This window comes from Pseudophryne corroboree, chromosome 3 (assembly GCF_028390025.1).
Source record: "Pseudophryne corroboree isolate aPseCor3 chromosome 3, aPseCor3.hap2, whole genome shotgun sequence".
NCBI classification, from domain to species: domain Eukaryota; kingdom Metazoa; phylum Chordata; class Amphibia; order Anura; family Myobatrachidae; genus Pseudophryne; species Pseudophryne corroboree.
The window spans coordinates 25,640,075-25,660,735 of record NC_086446.1 but is presented as its reverse complement, the minus strand read 5'-3'; positions in this window follow the sequence as shown (position 1 = coordinate 25,660,735).

Here is a 20,661-nt window from a genome sequence, read left to right as displayed (position 1 = left end):
GTTTGAACTGTAATCTTGTCGGTGTACGTAAGAGGATGAAGAGGAAACTTTGAAGACAAATCACAGAGTTTAGTAACAGATAAGTTAGTAGAGGCAAAGAAAATTTTACAAAGTTTGACATCTGGACTAGGCACTACGGGGAATGATTCCCTAATCGGTCTGTTCCACCCCAAAAAATTCTATGTGTGTTATATCTCTACTGGGACTATCCCAGCCATCAATCCAGTGTCTTGTCCATTCTAAGTTCATAGGGAACCCGGTATCCTTGAGATAATTTTCTCTACCTGTGATGGACATACATCTAGAACAGTGAAATGCAACATTAGTCTTCGTGGGTATCGAACATATTTTGTGCTTCCTGGGTGGGAGCACTCTATATGTATACCATCTCTAACAAAACTCCTGTTAAGTTACTTAGAGGTCACTTCTGCTAGAGAAGCAGAAGTTTAGAGGCCTCCTCCTAACCCCAGTAAGTTCTGTCAAAAGGGTAAAGTTGCATTTATTCTGTTCTTCCCATTAACCGAATCTTTGTTTTGTATATGTGGCTCGTGATTCCTTAATATATGTCCCTTGATCCCGTCTATATGTTTAATAACGTGGCTTGTTTACTCTGTCTAGGGGTCTATATTGGCTATGTGCTGTACTACTCGTACAATTTCTAGCAAAATGTCCTTTATTTTTACAAATGTAACATATTCTCGGTCTTTTGTTACTACTAGGTAGTGATGAGCGGGTTCGGTTCCTCGGAAACCGAACCCCCCCGAACTTCACCCATTTTACACGGGTCCGAGGCATACACGGATTCTCCCGTATGGCTCGGTTATCCCGAGCGTGCCCGAACGTCATCATCCCGCTGTCGGATTCTCGCGAGATTCGGATTCTATATAAGGAGCCGCGCGTCGCCGCCATTTTCAATCGTGCATTGGAAATGTTAGGGAGAGGACGTGGCTGGCATCCTCTCCGTTTATTAATGTTGCTGCACATATTTGTGCTTATTGCTTAATTGTGGGGACTGGGGAGCAGCTGTATTATATAGGAGTACAGTGCAGAGTTTTGCTGATCAGTGACCACCAGTTTTATCCATTCTCTGCCTGAAAAATGCTCCATATCTGTGCTCAGTGTGCTGCATATATCTGTGCTCACACTGCTTTATTGTGGGGACTGGGGACCAGCAGTATATTATATAGGAGGAGTACAGTGCAGAGTTTTGCTGACCAGTGACCACCAGTATACGCTGTCTGCCTGAAAAATGCTCCATATATGTGCTCAGTGTGCTGCATATATCTGTGCTCACACTGCTTTATTGTGGGTACTGGGGACCACCAGTATATTATATAGGAGGAGTACAGTGCAGAGTTTTGCTGACCAGTGACCACCAGTATATATAGCAGTACGGTACGGAAGGCCACTGCTCTACCTACCTCTGTGTCATCAAGTATACTATCCATCTAGATTCTATACCTGTGGTGCATTTTAGTTTTGCAGTTTGCTGACAGCGACCACCAGTATATATAGCAGTACGGTACAGAAGACCACTGCTCTACCTACCTCTGTGTCGTCAAGTATACTATCCATCTAGATTCTATACCTGTGGTGCATTTTAGTTTTGCAGTTTGCTGACAGTGACCACCAGTATATATAGCAGTACGGTACGGAAGGCCACTGCTCTACCTACCTCTGTGTCATCAAGTATACTATCCATCTAGATTCTATACCTGTGGTGCATTTTAGTTTTGCAGTTTGCTGACAGTGACCACCAGTATATATAGCAGTACGGTACAGAAGGCCACTGCTCTACCTACCTCTGTGTCGTCAAGTATACTATCCATCCATACCTGTGGTGCATTTCAGTTGTGCGCAGTATATATAGTAGTAGGCCATTGCCATTGATACTGGCATATAATTCCACACATGAAAAAATGGAGAACAAAAATGTGGAGGGAAAGAGCAAGATCCACTTCCACCTCGTGCTGAAGCTGCTGCCACTAGTCATGGCCGAGACGATGAAATGCCATCAACGTCGTCTGCCAAGGCCGATGCCCAATGTCATAGTAGAGAGCATGTAAAATCCAAAAAACAAAAATTCAGTAAAATGACCCAAAAATCAAAATTGAAAGCGTCTGATGAGATGCCTTCCCAATATGCCATTTACAACACGGAGTGGCAAGGAACGGTTGAGTCCCTGGCCTATGTTCATGGTTAGTGGTTCAGATTCACATGAGGATGGAAGCACTCATCCTCTCGCTAGAAAAATGAAAAGACTTAGAAGTATATGCAATTGCGGTCGAATTCCCGAAATTGTCGAAAAAACTGGACTTTTTCGCCAAAAAAAAAAAAATCGACAATGCAATTCAGTACTTTCCGTCAAAAAAACGGACTTTCCAAATTCGACTTTTTGAAATTCGACATTTGTCAAATTCGACATTTCTGCAATGGTACAAATGCGGCAATTCGCCAAAAGTATATTCAATTGAAGTTTGGAAATTCGACAACAGTGCTTTTAGACAGTAAATTCGTCATTTTCAATCCGCCACACTTTGGTGGCGGAATCTAATAAAAAAATTTAAAAACATGTTTTTTTTGGTGTTTTTTTTTATTGGTAATAGCATATCTATTTATATTAAAAGGGATTAGGTACTTGGTTTGTCTATTTTGGAGGCACAAGTATTATTTATATATTTTTTAAAATATATATATATATATATATATATATATTTTTTTTTTTAAATGGAATGGTAAAAATCTGGAAAAAAAATGGCGTGGGGTCCCCCCTCCTAAGCATAACCAGCCTCGGGCTCTTCGAGCCGGTCCTGGTTCTAAAAATCCGGGGGGGGGGGGGGGGAATGACAGGGGATCCCCCGTATTTTTAAAACCAGCACCGGGCTCTGCGCCTGGTGCTGGTGCAAAAAATAGGGGGGACAAAAAGAGTAGTGGTCCCCCGTATTTTTTACACCAGCATCGGGCTCCACTAGCTGGACAGATAATGCCACAGCCGGGGGTCACTTTTATACAGCGCCCTGCGGCCGTGGCATTAAAATTCCAACTAGTCATCCCTGGCCGGGGTACCCTGGGGGAGTGGGGACCCCTTCAATCAAGGGGTCCCCACCCAGCCACCCAAGGGCCAGGGGTGAAGCCCGAGGCTGTCCCCCCATCCAAGGGCTGCGGATGGGGGGCTGATAGCCTTAAGAAAAATTAAAGAATATTGTTTTTTCCAGTAGTACTACAAGTCCCAGCAAGCCTCCCCCGCAAGCTGGTACTTGGAGAACCACAAGTACCAGCATGCGGGAGAAAAACAGGCCCACTGGTACCTGTAGTTCTACTGGGAAAAAATACCCAAATAAAAACAGGACACGCACACTGTGATAGTAAAACTTTATTTCACACATGTCGACACATACATACTTACCTATGTTCACACGCCGACCTCTGTCCACTTGTCCAAGTAGAATCCACGTGTACCTGTGAATAAAATTATACTCACCTGATCCAGTGTCCAGATTATAATCCACGTACTTGGCAAAAAAAAAAAAACACACGGACCAAACGGACTGAAAGGGGTCCCATGTTTACACATGGGACCCCTTTCCCCGAATGCAGAGACCCCCCCATGACTGCTGTCACAGAAAGGTCTCTTCAGCCAATCAGCGAGCGCAACGTCCTGGCACTCTGCTGATTGGCTATGCGCGTCTGAGCTGTCAGACAGCGCATCGCAAAGCCTCTCCATTATATTCAATGGTGGGAACTTTGCGGCTGCTTTATTTTTACACTGCAAATTAGATTGCAGATTGAACACACCACACCCAAATCTAACTCTCTCTGCACTTGTTAAATCTGCCTCCCCTGCAGTGCACATGGTTTTGCCCAACTGCTAACAAAATTTCTGCTGCGATCAACTTGGAATTACCCTGATGTGCACTGCAGGTGGGGCAGATGCAACATGTGCAGAGAGAGTTAGATTTGGGTGGGGTGTGTTCAAAGTGAAATCTAAATTGCAGTGTAAAAATAAAGCAGCCAATATTTACCCTGCACAGAAACAAAATAACCCACCCAAATCCAACTCTCTCTGCAAATGTTATATCTGCCACACCTGCAGTGCACATGGTTTTGGCCAACTGCTAACAAATTTGCTGCTGCGATCAATTCTGAATTACCCCCTAAATCCCCAATCTGGGTACTTAGTCTGCGACCCGGCTAAACTTGGTATTAGCAGTAAGGGCACTGTGTGCTTGCTCAAGACTATCTCTGTCTCCCTGGAAGGGCTCTTTGTGGGTTAATTATGCATTTAACCTTTTCCTGTGTGTGGGTGCTGTCACTGTCACAGTATGTCAGACAAAGAGTGTGTTCCTCTTCTCCAGGGGGTTCACTACAGTGTACTCAGTGCAGTGTACCTTCCAGGCTAGCGGAGCAGAGCCAGCATGGCTGGACTCCATTAAGGTAATGATTTCCAATATTTCTACTAAATTGTCTCGCAATGAGAAAGAGACACAATACGTAAGACAATCGATGACTGAGTTTATGAACAGAGACTCTGTACCCAAACCAGCGTCTCAGTCCCCTACCATATGTCTGCAAAAATGTCCTTTGGCCCATATCCTGCAGTCTGACTCTGATGATGAGGGGTCAGACATGGAGGAGGGGGAGGGGGACACAGAGGTGGGGGAGGCTACTCTGTCACAGGGAATAGAGGCTCTTATAGAAGCTGTCAGAGAGCTTCTGCATATCCCTGATAAGGTAACAGAGGAGACTGAGGAATCTTATTTTAATATAGAAAAGAAATCCTCGCCACTTTTCCTGTGTCCAAGGAACTAAATAACCTATTTGAAGAACCATGGGTTAATTCTGAAAGGAAATTTCAAATCCCTAAAAGATTGATATAATCTTTTCCCTTTCCTCCTGAGGATAGGACAAAATGGGAAAATCCACCGATAGTGGATGCATCAGTATCCAGGCTGTCATGAAAAATTGTATTGCATGTCCCTGGTGCAGCCTCCCTAAAAGACACAGCTGATCGTAGAATAGAGAATACACTCAAATCTTTGTATACAGCTGCTTGGGTGGCACAGAGACCCACAATAGCATGTGGGTGGATTACTAAATCCATTGCAAAATGGTCGGGTAACCTAACTGAGGTGTTAGATACCTTGCCTATGGGGGAGATTATTTTATTCCTGCAACATATATAGGACTCTGCTAATATTATGGTGGAAGCCATAAAAGAAATAGGCTTGCTTAATGCATGCACCACTGTTATGGCAGTGTCAGTATGCAGAGGCTTATGGCTACGCCAGTGGACTGCTGACGCGGACTCCAGGAAAGGTGTGGAAGGCCTACCCTTCACAGGAGAGGCCTTATTTGGAGATGAACTAGACAAATGGATCTCCAAAGCTACTGTGGGTAAGTCCACGTATCTTCCTTCTGCAGCTCCCCCAGCCAGGAAAGCCTACTCAGGATCAAATCTACTGTCCTTTTGGACTGCCAAGTTTATGGGCAAAACCAGAGGTTCTTCTACAGTCACCAGAGGTGCTAGAGGTAAACCACAAAAACCAGCAACTGCAGGTTGACAGGAACAGAGCTCAAGTTCTGCTTCCTCAAAGCCTTCAGTATGATGGTGGACCGCGATGCCTGGAAGACTGGCAGGTGGGAGCATGACTAAATGCCAGGATTCCTGGGTCACAGATCTTATTTCCCAGGGATATTACTCCAACCTGTTTGTAGTACCGAAACCGGACGGCTCGGTAAGACAGATTTTGAACCTCAAGTCACTGAACCCGTACTTACGAGTGTTCAAATTCAAGATGGAGTCTCTGAGAGCAGTGATCTCGGGTCTGGAGGAGGGGGAATTCCTAGTGTCCCTGGATATCAAGGATGCGTACCTTCATATTCCGATCTGGCCGCCTCCTCAGGCTTATCTTCCTGCAGCCAGTGACTTCTTGCGGTTGCTGCTTAGGTCCCTCTCATTCTCTGAGGAGCCCCCAGAGGCTGCAGAGAGGATCAGATATCAGGAAACTGAAGTCACAATGGTCATGATATTCAACCCAAGGATGGTCACGATGCTCTGACAATCGATGCTTGTAACCAATGTTTATATTAAAAAGTTTTAAATAAAATTGTATTGGATGTACTTTAAATTAATGTTCATAACCTAATTCAATCATAAAAAAATGACAATTTGAGGGTTTTTTGAAAATATATTAATTGATTACTAAATGGTGTAATATATTACCTTTTATTTAGGAGCATTAATTTCCAGGGGTTGCAGGGAAAATTACTGTTTTTAAAAAGCCCCAATAAAAATATATATTTTTAATAAAAATTCTAATTTAAAAGAGTGCCCCAGCAAAAAAAAAAGTCTTCTTTTTCTCAGTACAGATTAGAGGAATGGTCAAGAACGTGGCAGCTACAGTTTAATGCCAAAAAATAGTATTACTGGCACTTTACTGGAAACTACTGAGGAGGAAAGGGATCAAGGAGTCACTATTTCAAGTGACATACAGGGCAGGTAAGCAATGTAACAAAGCAATGAGGAAGGCTAGCCAGATGCTTGGTTGTACAGGCAGAGGAATCAGTTGCGGAAAGAAAGACGGAATAATGCCACTGTATAGGTCTAGAACACTGTGATCAGTTCTGGAGGCCATATCTCCAGAAGGATATACACTATATGGGCAAAAGTATTTGGACGCCTGACCATTACACCAACAGGGACTGTAATGACATGGTCTTCAAATACATATACTTTAATATGGACGTGGTCACCCTTTTGAAGATAAAATAGCTTCCAGTCCTCTTGGAAGGCTTTCCAGAAGATTTTGGCATATTTTTGTAGGAATTTGTGCCCATTCATTCTGTGGAGCATGTATGAGGTCAGACACTGATGTTGGATGAGTTGGCCTAGCTCGCAATCTCCATTCCAGTTCATCCCAAAGGTGCCCGATGGGGTTGAGATCAGGGCTATGTGGAGACCAGTCAAGTTCTTCCACACTGAACTCATCAAAACATGTCTTTATAGTACTTGCATTGTGCACTGGGGCACAATCACAATGAACAATGCACAGGGCCTTCCCCAAACTGTTCCCACGATGATGGACGCATAGCATTGTCCAAAATCTTGGTATGCTGAACATTAAGATTGCCCTTCACTGGGGATAAGGGGCCTAACCCAAACCCTGAAACACAACCCCATACCATTATCCCTTCTCCACCAAACTTCACAGTTGGTATAATGCAGTCAGGCAGGTAACGTTCTCCCGACATCCGGCAAACCCAGACTCGCTTATCTGACTGCCAGAGAAGTGTGATTCGTCACTCCACAGAACATATTTCCAGTGCTCCACAGTCCAGTGTCGGTGGGCATTACACCTCTCAATCTGACGCTTGGCACTGGACTAGGTGATGTGAGGCTTGCAAGCAGCTGCTCGGCCATAGAAACCCATTCCATTAAGCTCCCACCACACAGTTTTTGTGCTTACATTAATGCCGTGTAAGTTCGGAACTCTTCAGCTATGGAATCAGCATAGCGGTGGTGACTTTTACGCACCATGCATCTTAGCAGTCGTTGACCCTGCTCTGTGATTTTACGTGGTCTTCCACTTCGTGGCTGAGTTGCTGTCGTTCCTAAACACTTCCACTTTCTAATAATCTCACAGCTGACCGTGGAATATCCAGCAGAGATGAAATGTCACGAACCGTCTTATTACAAAGGTGGCGTCCCATCAAAGTACCACGCTTGAAGTCACTGAGCTCTTCAGAATTACCCATTTTGTATCACAAATCTTTGCACATGAAGGTTGCATGGCTAGATGTTTGATTTTATACACCTGTGGCAACGGGTCTGATTGAAACAGCTGAATTCAATAATTAACAGATGTGGCCAAATACTTTTGTACATATAGTGTATATACATTAGAAACTGTACCTAGAAGGGCAACTATAATGGTGCATGGCCTACATCACACAACTTACCCGGAAAGCCTAAAATATCTGAATATGTATAGGAGCAGAGAAGGGAAAGGGGGGACATGATAGAAACTTTCAAATATATCAAGGGTTTTAACAAAGGTGGTCATTCCGAGTTGTTCGCTCGTTGCCGATTTTATATTGCGATTAGTCGCTTACTGCGCATGCGCAAGGTTCGCAGAGCACATGCGCTTAGTTATTTTACACAAAAGTTAGGTATTTTACTCACGGCATAACAAGGATTTTTCATCGTTCTGGTGATCGTACTGTGATTGACAGGAAGTGGGTGTTTCTGGGCGGAAACTGGCCATTTTCTGGGCGTGTGCGAAAAAACGCTGGCGTTTCTGGGAAAAACGTGGGAGTGTCTGCAGAAACGGGGGAGTGTCTGGGCGAACGCTGGGTGTGTTTGTGACGTCAACCCAGGAACAAAACTGACTAAACTGATCGCAATGGCAGAGTAAGTCCGGAGCTACTCAGAAACTGCTAAGAAATTTCTATTTGCAATTCTGCAAATCTTTCGTTCGCAATTCTGCTATGCTAAAATACACTCCCAGAGGGCGGCGGCTTACCGTGTGCAATGTTGCTAAAAGCAGCTAGCGAGCGAACAACTCGGAATGAGGGCCAAAGTCCAGGAGGGTGACATTCTTCCAAGGAAAATAAGTATTAGAACACGAGGACACATGCTGAACTGGAAGGAGGTAGATTCAGGGGAAACTTGAGGAAGCATTAGTTTACAGAAAAGGTAGTGGGTAGGTGGAATAGCCTCACATTAGAAGTGGTAGAGGGTAATAGAGTAATTTAAACATGCTTGGGATAGACACATGAATATGGAATACATATGATATGGCGGGATACCGGCTGTCAGTATCTCGACAGCGGCATCCTAACAGCCAGCATACTGTCAAAGTCGAAAAATATCGTGATTCACAATGCCTTGTACTAACTCCAATGCACATGCCCGCTGCACGTGCACACGCTCTGGCGTGTGTGCGCATATTCGCAGTTTGCGTAACAGCGCTTCCACGGTCGCGCGCTTTGGCGCGTGGTATGTGCATTTACGGTAGGGTTTGTGAGCATGTAGCGGGCGACTCGATTGTAACATAGTTAACCAAAATAGTGTGTTTTATAGATAATATTCCCCTTAACAATGTCAGCAAGTATGCTTAATATAAACGGTTCGTGGACAGAGGGATTCCTCTTTGCATGATATGAAGGGTTAGATAGGGATTGAACGGTGATGTTTAGTATCCAGCTGTAGAGTATTTTAATAGTAACATTTCGGTGTTGGTTTGGAAGAGATTGTTCGCTCCAGCGTATAGTTATATGTAAAAGTAGTTTATGGACATTTACTGTATTTGCTGTTCATTATCCATGCGGCGGGAATCCTGAGGATACCTCCCACCTGAGCAGTTGGAGAAAGACACATCCCACCTGTTCGAACCCACCTATGACCTTTTGTTATAATGCAGAGACACATTCCTGTGTCCAATGAACAATGAGATTGTAGGGACCATTGTATTGTTACTGTATGTTGTGTATATAAGGACCACCATAGCTGGGCCAGTGACGCACTCTCTCTGCAAGGTTTTCGTCATTGAAGGCTGAGGGCTGGTTTCCAGGACTGCGCTTGCGATTCATTCCCACGTGTGTAAGTTCTCTGTGGCCATTTTGTTATCCTTCTATGTTTGCCAATTATTCTCTTTCTGTTTGCTAGTATTTGCGATCGCTTTGCTATTGTTCACTTTATGTCTTGTTATTCTGTTTAGATATTAATGTTAGGTCTGTAGTGTATGAACTGTACTGTTATTTCCTTTATGTACTAAAAGAATCTTCTACGAAGGTGTTGGAACCTTACCAGGTCTTGTGTGTTACACCATTTATTACTAAGGGATTCTGAGCGTCTCAATCGCTCAAACAGCTTTCATACTATCACGGTTTCCCGGCGTTTCATCGCTGCAGTACTTTATCATTAAGGTTTAAGGTTTAAACATATCGTCACTGTATTGTATTAAGGTTTAAAGGTTATCAACTGTGTGTGCGCCCACTGTGTGTATTCCGTACACCCAGCGCAGCGTGTGTACGCTAAGTGCGTACCACGTGCGAAGTCTTTGTACGCAAATAGCGTACAAAGTGCGTAGCACGTGCACGTGGTCTGGCGGCTTTTACGGCTCCATGGTGATTGTATATAGCTAATGTTTAATGATAATAATAGACATTATCAATACAGACAGTGAGCGCAGCATGCCCCTTTGCGGGCTTGCTGTGCTGTCACGCTTGGCAAGCTCTGCTCACCACAGGGTTATATTCCCCCTCAGGTGGTGGCGTGGACCACCACCCAAGGGGGAATACCAGGCAGCGGTTGAAATTCCGACCGCCGGCATTTCCCCGCCTGTTGGGATTCCGTCCTTCTGGATCCTGAGTGCCGGGATCCCAATAGGTGGTATTTTAACCGCATCCCAAGAATATCCATGCAAGGGCAAAAAAGGGGCAGACTAGATGGGCCAAGCGGTTCTTATCTGCCGTCACATTCTATGTTTCTAAATGTATTGGAGTATTACGGCCACTGGACAGACCTCTGATCACTTTAAAGCTAATTTTACACCAGAAAGCTAGGACAGAGCATAAGAGCTGGCATGGCCGTACACTGTCCAGACTTGGTAGAGTCGTTGTCCTCACAATGATGCTCTTCCCACCATTCTCTGATTGCTAGAAGCTCCAGTTCAGGTTCCCCTGGGCTTTCCTTACAGGAACTTCTTACTCTCATCAGTGACCCTGTCTGGGGTGGTCGGATACCGAGGCTTAGTGATTGTGTTCTGTGCAAACGGAAGAATAAAAGTAGTATCCACCTCCCTGACTCCCCCAGTTATTAATGTGCAATTGTTTCACAAATTACTCCATTCAATAAGGATAGTGTAAAAGACGTGATATTTAATGTGTAGACACAGTGATGTCACTCTCTCATTTACATGTTATACCCGCAGTGATGTCACTCCCTCATTTACATGTTATACCTGCAGTGATGTCACTCTCTCATTTACATGTTATACCCGCAGTGATGTCACTCTCTCATTTACACGTTATACCCACAGTGATGTCACTCTCTCATTTACACGTTATACCCACAGTGATATCACTCTCTCATTTACATGTTATACACACAGTGATGTCACTCTCTCATTTACATGTTATACCCGCAGTGATGTCACGCTCTCATTTACATGTTATACCCGCAGTGATGTCACTCTCTCATTTACATGTTATACCCACAGTGATGTCACTCTCTCATTTACATGTTATACCCGCAGTGATGTTACTCTCTCATTTCCATGTTATACCCGCAGTGATGTCACCCTCTCATTTACATGTTCTACCTGCAGTGATGTCACTCTCTCATTTACATGTTATACCCACAGTGATGTCACTCTCATTTACATGTTATACCCACAGTGATGTCACTCTCATTTCCATGTTATACCTGCAGTGATGTCATTCTCTCATTTCCATGCTATACCCGCAGTGATGTCACTCTCTCATTTACATGTTATACCCACAGTGATGTCACTCTCTCATTTACATGTTATACCCACAGTGATGTCACTCTCTCATTTACAAGTTATACCCGCAGTGATGTCACTCTCTCTCATTTCCATGCTGTACCCGCAGTGATGTCACTCTCTCTTACATGTTATACCCGCAGTGATGTCACTCTCTCATTTACATGTTATACCCACGGTGATGTCACTCTCTCATTTCCATGCTATACCCGCAGTGATGTCACTCTCTCTTACATGTTATACCCGCAGTGATGTCACTCTCTCTTACATGTTATACCCGCAGTAATGTCACTCTCTCATTTACATGTTATACCCACAGTGATGTCACTCTCTCATTTCCATGCTATACCCGCAGTGATGTCACTCTCTCATTTATATGTTATACCCGCAGTGATGTCACTCTCTCATTTATATGTTATACCCACAGTGATGTCACTCTCTCATTTACATGTTATACCCACAGTGATGTCACTCTCTCATTTATATGTTATACCCGCAGTGATGTCACTCTCTTATTTAAATGTTATACCCGCAGTGATGTCACTCTCTCATTTCCATGTTATACCAGTGATGTCACGCTCTCATTTACATGTTATACCCGCAGTGATGTCACTCTCTCTTACATGTTATACCCAGTGATGTCACTCTCTCATTTACATGTTATACCCACAGTGATGTCACTCTCTCTTACATGTTACACCCACAGTGATGTCAGTCTCTCATTTACATGTTACACCCACAGTGATGTCACTCTCTCATTTACACGTTACACCCGCAGTGATGTCACTCTCTCATTTACACGTTATACCCGTAGTGATGTCAATCTCTCATTTCCACGTTATACCCGCAGGGATGTCACTCTCTAATTTCCACGTTATACCCGCAGTGATGTCACTCTCTAATTTCCATGTTATACCCGCAGTGATGTCACTCTCATTTCCATGCTATACCCGCAGTGATGTCACTCTTACATGTTATACCCACAGTGATGTCACTCTCTCATTTACATGTTATACCGGCAGTGATGTCACTCTCTCATTTACATGTTATACCCGCAGTGATGTCACTCTCTCATTTCCATGTTATACCCGCAGTGATGTCACTCTCTCATTTCCATGTTATACCCGCAGTGATGTCACTCTCTCATTTCCATGTTATACCCGCAGTGATGTCACTCTCTCATTTCCATGTTATACCCGCAGTGATGTCACTCTCTCATTTCCATGTTACACCCGCAGTGATGTCACGCTCTCAATTACATGTTACACCCGCAGTGATGTCACGCTCTCAATTACATGTTACACCCGCAGTGATGTCACGCTCTCAATTACATGTTACACCCGCAGTGATGTCACTCTCTCATTTACACGTTACACCCGCAGTGATGTCACTCTCTCATTTACACGTTACACCCGCAGTGATGTCACTCTCTCATTTCCACGTTACACCCGCAGTGATGTCACACTCTCATTTCCACGTTATACCCGCAGTGATGTCACTCTCTCATTTCCACGTTATATTCGCAGTGATGTCACACTCTCATTTCCACGTTATACCCGCAGCGATGTCACTCTCTCATTTCCACGTTATACCCGCAGTGATGTCACTCTCTGATTTCCACGTTATACCCGCAGTGATGTCACTCTCTCTTACATGTTATACCCAGTGATGTCACTCTCTCATTTACATGTTATACCCACAGTGATGTCACTCTCTCTTACATGTTACACCCACAGTGATGTCAGTCTCTCATTTACATGTTACACCCACAGTGATGTCACTCTCTCATTTAAACGTTACACCCGCAGTGATGTCACTCTCTCATTTACACGTTATACCCGTAGTGATGTCAATCTCTCATTTCCACGTTATACCCGCAGGGATGTCACTCTCTAATTTCCACGTTATACCCGCAGTGATGTCACTCTCTAATTTCCATGTTATACCCGCAGTGATGTCACTCTCTCATTTCCATGCTATACCCGCAGTGATGTCACTCTTACATGTTATACCCACAGTGATGTCACTCTCTCATTTACATGTTATACCCGCAGTGATGTCACTCTCTCATTTCCATGTTATACCCGCAGTGATGTCACTCTCTCATTTCCATGTTATACCCGCAGTGATGTCACTCTCTCATTTCCATGTTATACCCGCAGTGATGTCACTCTCTCATTTCCATGTTATACCCGCAGTGATGTCACTCTCTCAATTCCATGTTACACCCGCAGTGATGTCACGCTCTCAATTACATGTTACACCCGCAGTGATGTCACGCTCTCAATTACATGTTACACCCGCAGTGATGTCACGCTCTCAATTACATGTTACACCCGCAGTGATGTCACTCTCTCATTTACACGTTACACCCGCAGTGATGTCACTCTCTCATTTCCACGTTACACCCGCAGTGATGTCACACTCTCATTTCCACGTTATACCCGCAGTGATGTCACTCTCTCATTTCCACGTTATATTCGCAGTGATGTCACACTCTCATTTCCACGTTATATCCGCAGTGATGTCACTCTCTCATTTCCACGTTATACCCGCAGTGATGTCACTCTCTGATTTCCACGTTATACCCGCAGTGATGTCACTCTCTCAATTCCATGTTACACCCGCAGTGATGTCACGCTCTCAATTACATGTTACACCCGCAGTGATGTCACTCTCTCATTTCCACGTTATATCCGCAGTGATGTCACTCTCTCATTTCCACGTTATACCCGCAGTGATGTCACTCTCTCATTTCCATGTTATACCCGCAGTGATGTCACTCTCTCAATTCCATGTTACACCCGCAGTGATGTCACGCTCTCAATTACATGTTACACCCGCAGTGATGTCACGCTCTCAATTACATGTTACACCCGCAGTGATGTCACGCTCTCAATTACATGTTACACCCGCAGTGATGTCACTCTCTCATTTACACGTTACACCCGCAGTGATGTCACTCTCTCATTTACACGTTACACCCGCAGTGATGTCACTCTCTCATTTCCACGTTACACCCGCAGTGATGTCACACTCTCATTTCCACGTTATACCCGCAGTGATGTCACTCTCTCATTTCCACGTTATATTCGCAGTGATGTCACACTCTCATTTCCACGTTATATCCGCAGTGATGTCACTCTCTCATTTCCACGTTATACCCGCAGTGATGTCACTCTCTCATTTACACGTTATACCCGCAGTGATGTCACTCTCTCATTTCCACGTTATACCCACAGTGATGTCACGCTCTCATTTCCACGTTACACCCACAGTGATGTCACTCTCTCATTTCCGCGTTACACCCGTGATAGCGTTAATAATTAGCCACTATATTGGGTTATAATAATCAAATGCTTTTTATATAAGAAAGTAATGTGTTTAAATAAAGCTTGGACATATTCTGAACGTAGGTATATAAAGTATAAGCTAAGAAATCTCCATCTTGGTTCTTAGAGAAAAGCTAACATCTGGTATTCATCATGTATTGTCCACGACGACAGAAAATGGCTGTATGCAGTCTATGGAAAAACTTTTGAACAATAAATAGTCTGTTGCTAAAGAAATGCTAACGTAGCAGAAAAGAATTGGCAATGTATGAGATGATTATGCTATAGGATTTACTGGATATTGTGCAATGTATGTTACGAAATGAATGGAAAATAACTGTGCCCCCTCCTTTGGGGAGAGAAATGTGAGCTGGACAATTAAAACCAGATGTACACTATATGCCTATAAATATGTGTTTTTTAACTCAATAAAGCAGAATACTTGTGAGACATATCCTGTGCGTTTGTTTCATTGAGTGTTCTCCCAACGTGTTGGTCCCTGCTTCAAAGAGGTGACTTGATAATTGAAGGACTTTTCTTTAGTGACCAGGCTGCGCTAATGAGGCTAGCGCTATCACCCGCAGTGATGTCACTCTCATTTACGCGTTACACCCGCAGTGATGTCACTCTCTCATGTACGCGTTATACCAGCAGTGATGTCACTCTCTCATTTTCGCGTTATACCCGCAGTGATGTCACTCTCTCATTTACGCGTTATACCCGCAGTGATGTCACTCTCTCATTCCATGTTATACCCGCAGTGATGTCACTCTCTCATTTACATGTTATACCCACAGTGATGTCGCGCTCTCATTTACATGTTATACCCGCAGTGATGTCACCAGGTTTAGCCAATCACTTCATAACATGATATCCCATAATGCTTCACAAATATGGCGTCTATTTCTAGCAACATTCCTCATTCCCCATACAGCTGTCACTCAGGAGATTCCTATGATTGATAATCAAATGTTTAGGACCCTCATGAATGGGCCTCGGTCAGCATTCCGGTGGCTCCCAGACTTTCCCTGTTCTATTATTTGTTTATTATTATTAATTATAGGTGGATTGTTGTGTGGAAAACGTACCAATGTTTTATCTACTGATGGCACTGTGTACTGTCCATTCTGCTATTGCTGGTTTTCAAAACAAAGAGATTAGCCAAACAATTTGCAGCGTTTACAATAGTTACAGTATTGCGTTTCATGTCTATCAATTCATGTTTATTTAATGTCTTTTTTTATGTCTAACAAGATTTGATTTCTCTGAAAAACATTTCCCACACTCGGAGCATGTAAATGGTTTCTCACCTGTGGGACTTCTCTCATGTTTAACAAGATTTGATTTGTCTGTAAAACATTTCCCACACTCAGAGCAAGGAAATGGTTTCTCACCTGTGTGACTTCTCTGATGTGTAACAAGATGCGATTTCATTGTAAAACATTTCCCACACTCAGAACATGGAAATGGCCTCTCACCTGTGTGACTTCTCTGGTGTGTAACAAGAGCTGATTTCTGTACAAAACATTTCCCACACTCGGAGCATGGAAATGGTTTCTTACTACAAAAAGGATATACTGGAGCTTGAAAAGGTACAGAGGAGGGCGACCAAACTAATTAGGGCATGGAGACGATGGAATACAAGGAAAGGCTTGAAAGACTAGGCATGTTTACATTGCAAAAGCGGAGACTAAGAGGGGATATGATCAACATCTACAAATATATAAGGGGACAATACACAGAGCTTGCGCAGGACCTGTTTTTGGTTAGATCAACACAGAGGACTCGTGGACACTCGCTCAGGTTAGAGGAGAGGAGATTCCGCACAATACGGCGTAAAGGCTTTTTCACGGTAAGGACAATACGTGTTTGGAATTCCCTGCCCGAGGGAGTTGTAATGGCGGAATCTGTCAACACCTTTAAGAATGGGTTAGATAAATTCCTATTGGAAAAGGATATCCAGGGGTATGTTGCCTAGTCATGCATTATAGTTACTATAAATAGGGATAAAATGCAATGGCTGACAGCAGCATCAGTCAGAAATTTTAGTCAAATCATCATGCATAGGACACTACAAATAGGTTGAACTCGATGGACAATTGTCTTTTTTCAACCTCAGATACTATGTTACTATGTTATGTTACCTGTGTGACTTCTCTGATGTATAATAAGATGTGATTTCCTTGTGCAACATTTCCCACACTCAGAACAGAGAAAGTTTTTATCACCTGTGTGAGCTGCACTGTATGTAGCAATATTGGAGGTATCAGAGGAACAATCCTCACAGTTAGGTGAATCAGATGATATATTTGCACTGGAAGGTATTGGGTGTATATATAGAGAAATTGAGTTGTCTCCTGTAGAATCCTGTGTGATATTATCTTCTATTTTAAAATGTGGAGATAAAATGAGATCTCCCTCCGAGGTATTTCTGCTTGAGCCTCCATCTGCTGGAAATAAAATAAAGTGTATTGAAATTGACTTTTTTCCACTTTTATTTTATGTAACTAGGAATAAATATTCATACTATAACTAAGTTCACAATGTTAAGTGGTTTTATCTCTTTTTCCATTTATACCACATTTACAAAATAACAACGATGACTCATATCTTACAATATAATACAGTATATATAATATACTGTGAGTGAGAAAAAGAGAAGGAACATAATAGGGGCTGATGTCTCCTGATGTATAAGATACACCAGAGAGTGTGGGGAGGAGACTGGTCAGATCTCTGGGCTGGTAACACACAGTGACATGATGTGAGGGGGAGAGCAGGAGTATAATAGGGGCTGATGGCTCCTGATGTATGAGATACACCAGAGAGTGTGGGGAGGAGACTGGTCAGATCTCTGGGCTGGTAACACACAGTGACATGATGTGAGGGGAAGAGCACAAGTATGATAGGGGCTGATGGCTCCTGATGTATGAGATACACCAGATAGTGTGGGGAGGAGACTGGTCAGATCTCTGGGCTGGTAACACACAGTGACATGATGTGAGGGGGAGAGCAGGAGTATAATAGGGGCTGATGGCTCCTGATGTATGAGATACACCAGAGAGTGTGGGGAGGAGACTGGTCAGATCTCTGGGATGGTAACACACAGTGACATGATGTGAGGGGAGAGCAGGAGTATAATAGGGGCTGATGGCTCCTGATGTATGACATACACCAGAGAGTGTGGGGATGAGACTGGTCAGATCTCTGGGCTGGTAACACACAGTGACATGATGTGAGGGGGAGAGCAGGAGTATAATAGGGGCTGATGGCTCCTAATGTATGAGATACACCAGAGAGTATGGGGAGGAGACTGGTCAGATCTCTGGGCTGGTAACACACAGTGACATGATGTGAGGAGAACAGGAGTAAATTAGGGACTGATGGCTCCTGATGTATGAGGTACACCAGAGAGTATGGGGAGGAGACTGGTCAGATCTCTGGGCTGGTAACACACAGTGACATGATGTGAGGAGAACGGGACTGATGGCTCCTAATGTATGAGATACACCAGAGAGTATGGGGAGGAGACTGGTCAGATCTCTGGGCTGGTAACTAGTGATGTGCACCGGACATTTTTCGGGTTTTGTGTTTTGTTTTTGGATTCGGTTCCGCGGCCGTGTTTTGGATTCGGACGCGTTTTGGCAAAACCTCACCGAAATTTTTTTGTCGGATTCGGGTGTGTTTTGGATTCGGGTGTTTTTCTCAAAAAACCCTAAAAAAACAGCTTAAATCATAGAATTTGGGGGTCATTTTGATCCCATAGTATTATTAACCTCAATAACCATAATTTCCACTCATTTCCAGTCTATTCTGAACACCTCACACCTCACAATATTACTTTTAGTCCTAAAATTTCCGCAGAGGTCGCTGGATGGCTAAGCTAAGCGACCCAAGTGGCCGACACAAACACCTGGCCCATCTAGGAGTGGCACTGCAGTGTCAGACAGGATGGCACTTCAAAAAAATTGTCCCCGAACAGCACATGATGCAAAGAAAATAAGAGGCGCACCACGGTAGCTGTGTGACTAAGCTAAGCGACCCAAGTGGCCAACACAAACACCTGGCCCATCTAGGAGTGGCACTGCAGTGTCAGACAGGATGGCACTTCAAAGAAATAGTCCCCAAACAGCACATGATGCAAAGAAAAAAAGAGGCGCACCACGGTAGCTGTGTGACTAAGCTAAGCGACACAAGTGGCCGACACAAACACCTGGCCCATCTAGGAGTGGCACTGCAGTGTCAGACAGGATGGCACTTCAAAAAAATTGTCCCCAACAGCACATGATGCAAAGAAAAAAAGAGGCGCACCAAGGTCGCTGTGTGACTAAGCTAAGCGACCCAAGTGGCCAACACAAACACCTGGCCCATCTAGGAGTGGCACTGCAGTGTCAGACAGGATGGCACTTCAAAGAAATAGTCCCCAAACAGCACATGATGCAAAGAAAAAAAGAGGCGCACCACGGTAGCTGTGTGACTAAGCTAAGCGACCCAAGTGGCCAACACAAACACCTGGCCCATCTAGGAGTGGCACTGCAGTGTCAGACAGGATGGCACTACAAAAAAATTGTCCCCAAACAGCACATGATGCAAAGAAAAAAAGAGGCGCACCACGGTAGCTGTGTGACTAAGCTAAGCGACACAAGTGGCCGACACAAACACCTGGCCCATCTAAGAGTGGCACTGCAGTGTCAGACAGGATGGCACTTCAAAGAAATAGTCCCCAAACAGCACATGATGCAAAGAAAAATGAAAGAAAGAAGAGGTGCAAGATGGAATTGTCCTTGGGCCCTCCCACCCACCCTTATGTTGTATAAACAGGACATGCACACTTTAACGTACCCATCATTTCAGCGACAGGGTCTGCCACACGACTGTGACTGAAATGACTAGTTGGTTTGGGCCCCCACCAAAAAAAGAAGCAATCAATCTCTCCTTGCACAAACTGGCTTTACAGAGGCAAGATGTCCACCTCATCATCCTCCTCCGATTCCTCACCCCTTTCACTGTGTACATCCCCCTCCTCACAGATTATTAATTCGTCCCCACTGGAATCCACTATCTCAGGTCCCTGTGTACTTTCTGGAGGCAATTGCTGCTGGTGAATGTCTCCACGGAGTAATTGATTATAATTCATTTTGATGAACATCATCTTCTCCACATTTTCTGGAAGTAACCTCGTACGCCGATTGCTGACAAGGTAAGCGGCTGCACTAAACACTCTTTCGGAGTACACACTGGAGGGAGGGCAACTTAGGTAGAATAAAGCCAGTTTGTGCAAGGGCCTCCAAATTGCCTCTTTTTCCTGCCAGTATACGTACGGACTGTCTGACGTGCCTACTTGGATGCGGTTACTCATATAATCCTCCACCATTCTTTCAATGGTGACAGAATCATATGCAGTGACAGTAGACTACATGTCAGTAATCGTTGCCAGGTCCTTCAGTCCGGTCCAGATGTCAGCACTCGCTCCAGACTGCCCTGCATCACCGCCAGCGGGTGGGCTCGGAATTCTTAGCCTTTTCCTCGCACCCCCAGTTGCGGGAGAATGTGAAGGAGGAGCAGTTGACGGGTCACGTTCCGCTTGACTTGACAATTTTCTCACCAGCAGGTCTTTGAACCTCTGCAGACTTTGTGTCTGCCGGAAAGAGAGATACAACGTAGGTTTTAAATCTAGGATCAAGCACGGTGGCCAAAATGTAGTACTCTGATTTCAACAGATTGACCACCCGTGAATCCTGGTTAAGCGAATTAAGGGCTCCATCCACAAGTCCCACATGCCTAGCGGAATCGTTCTGTTTTAGCTCCTCCTTCAATGTCTC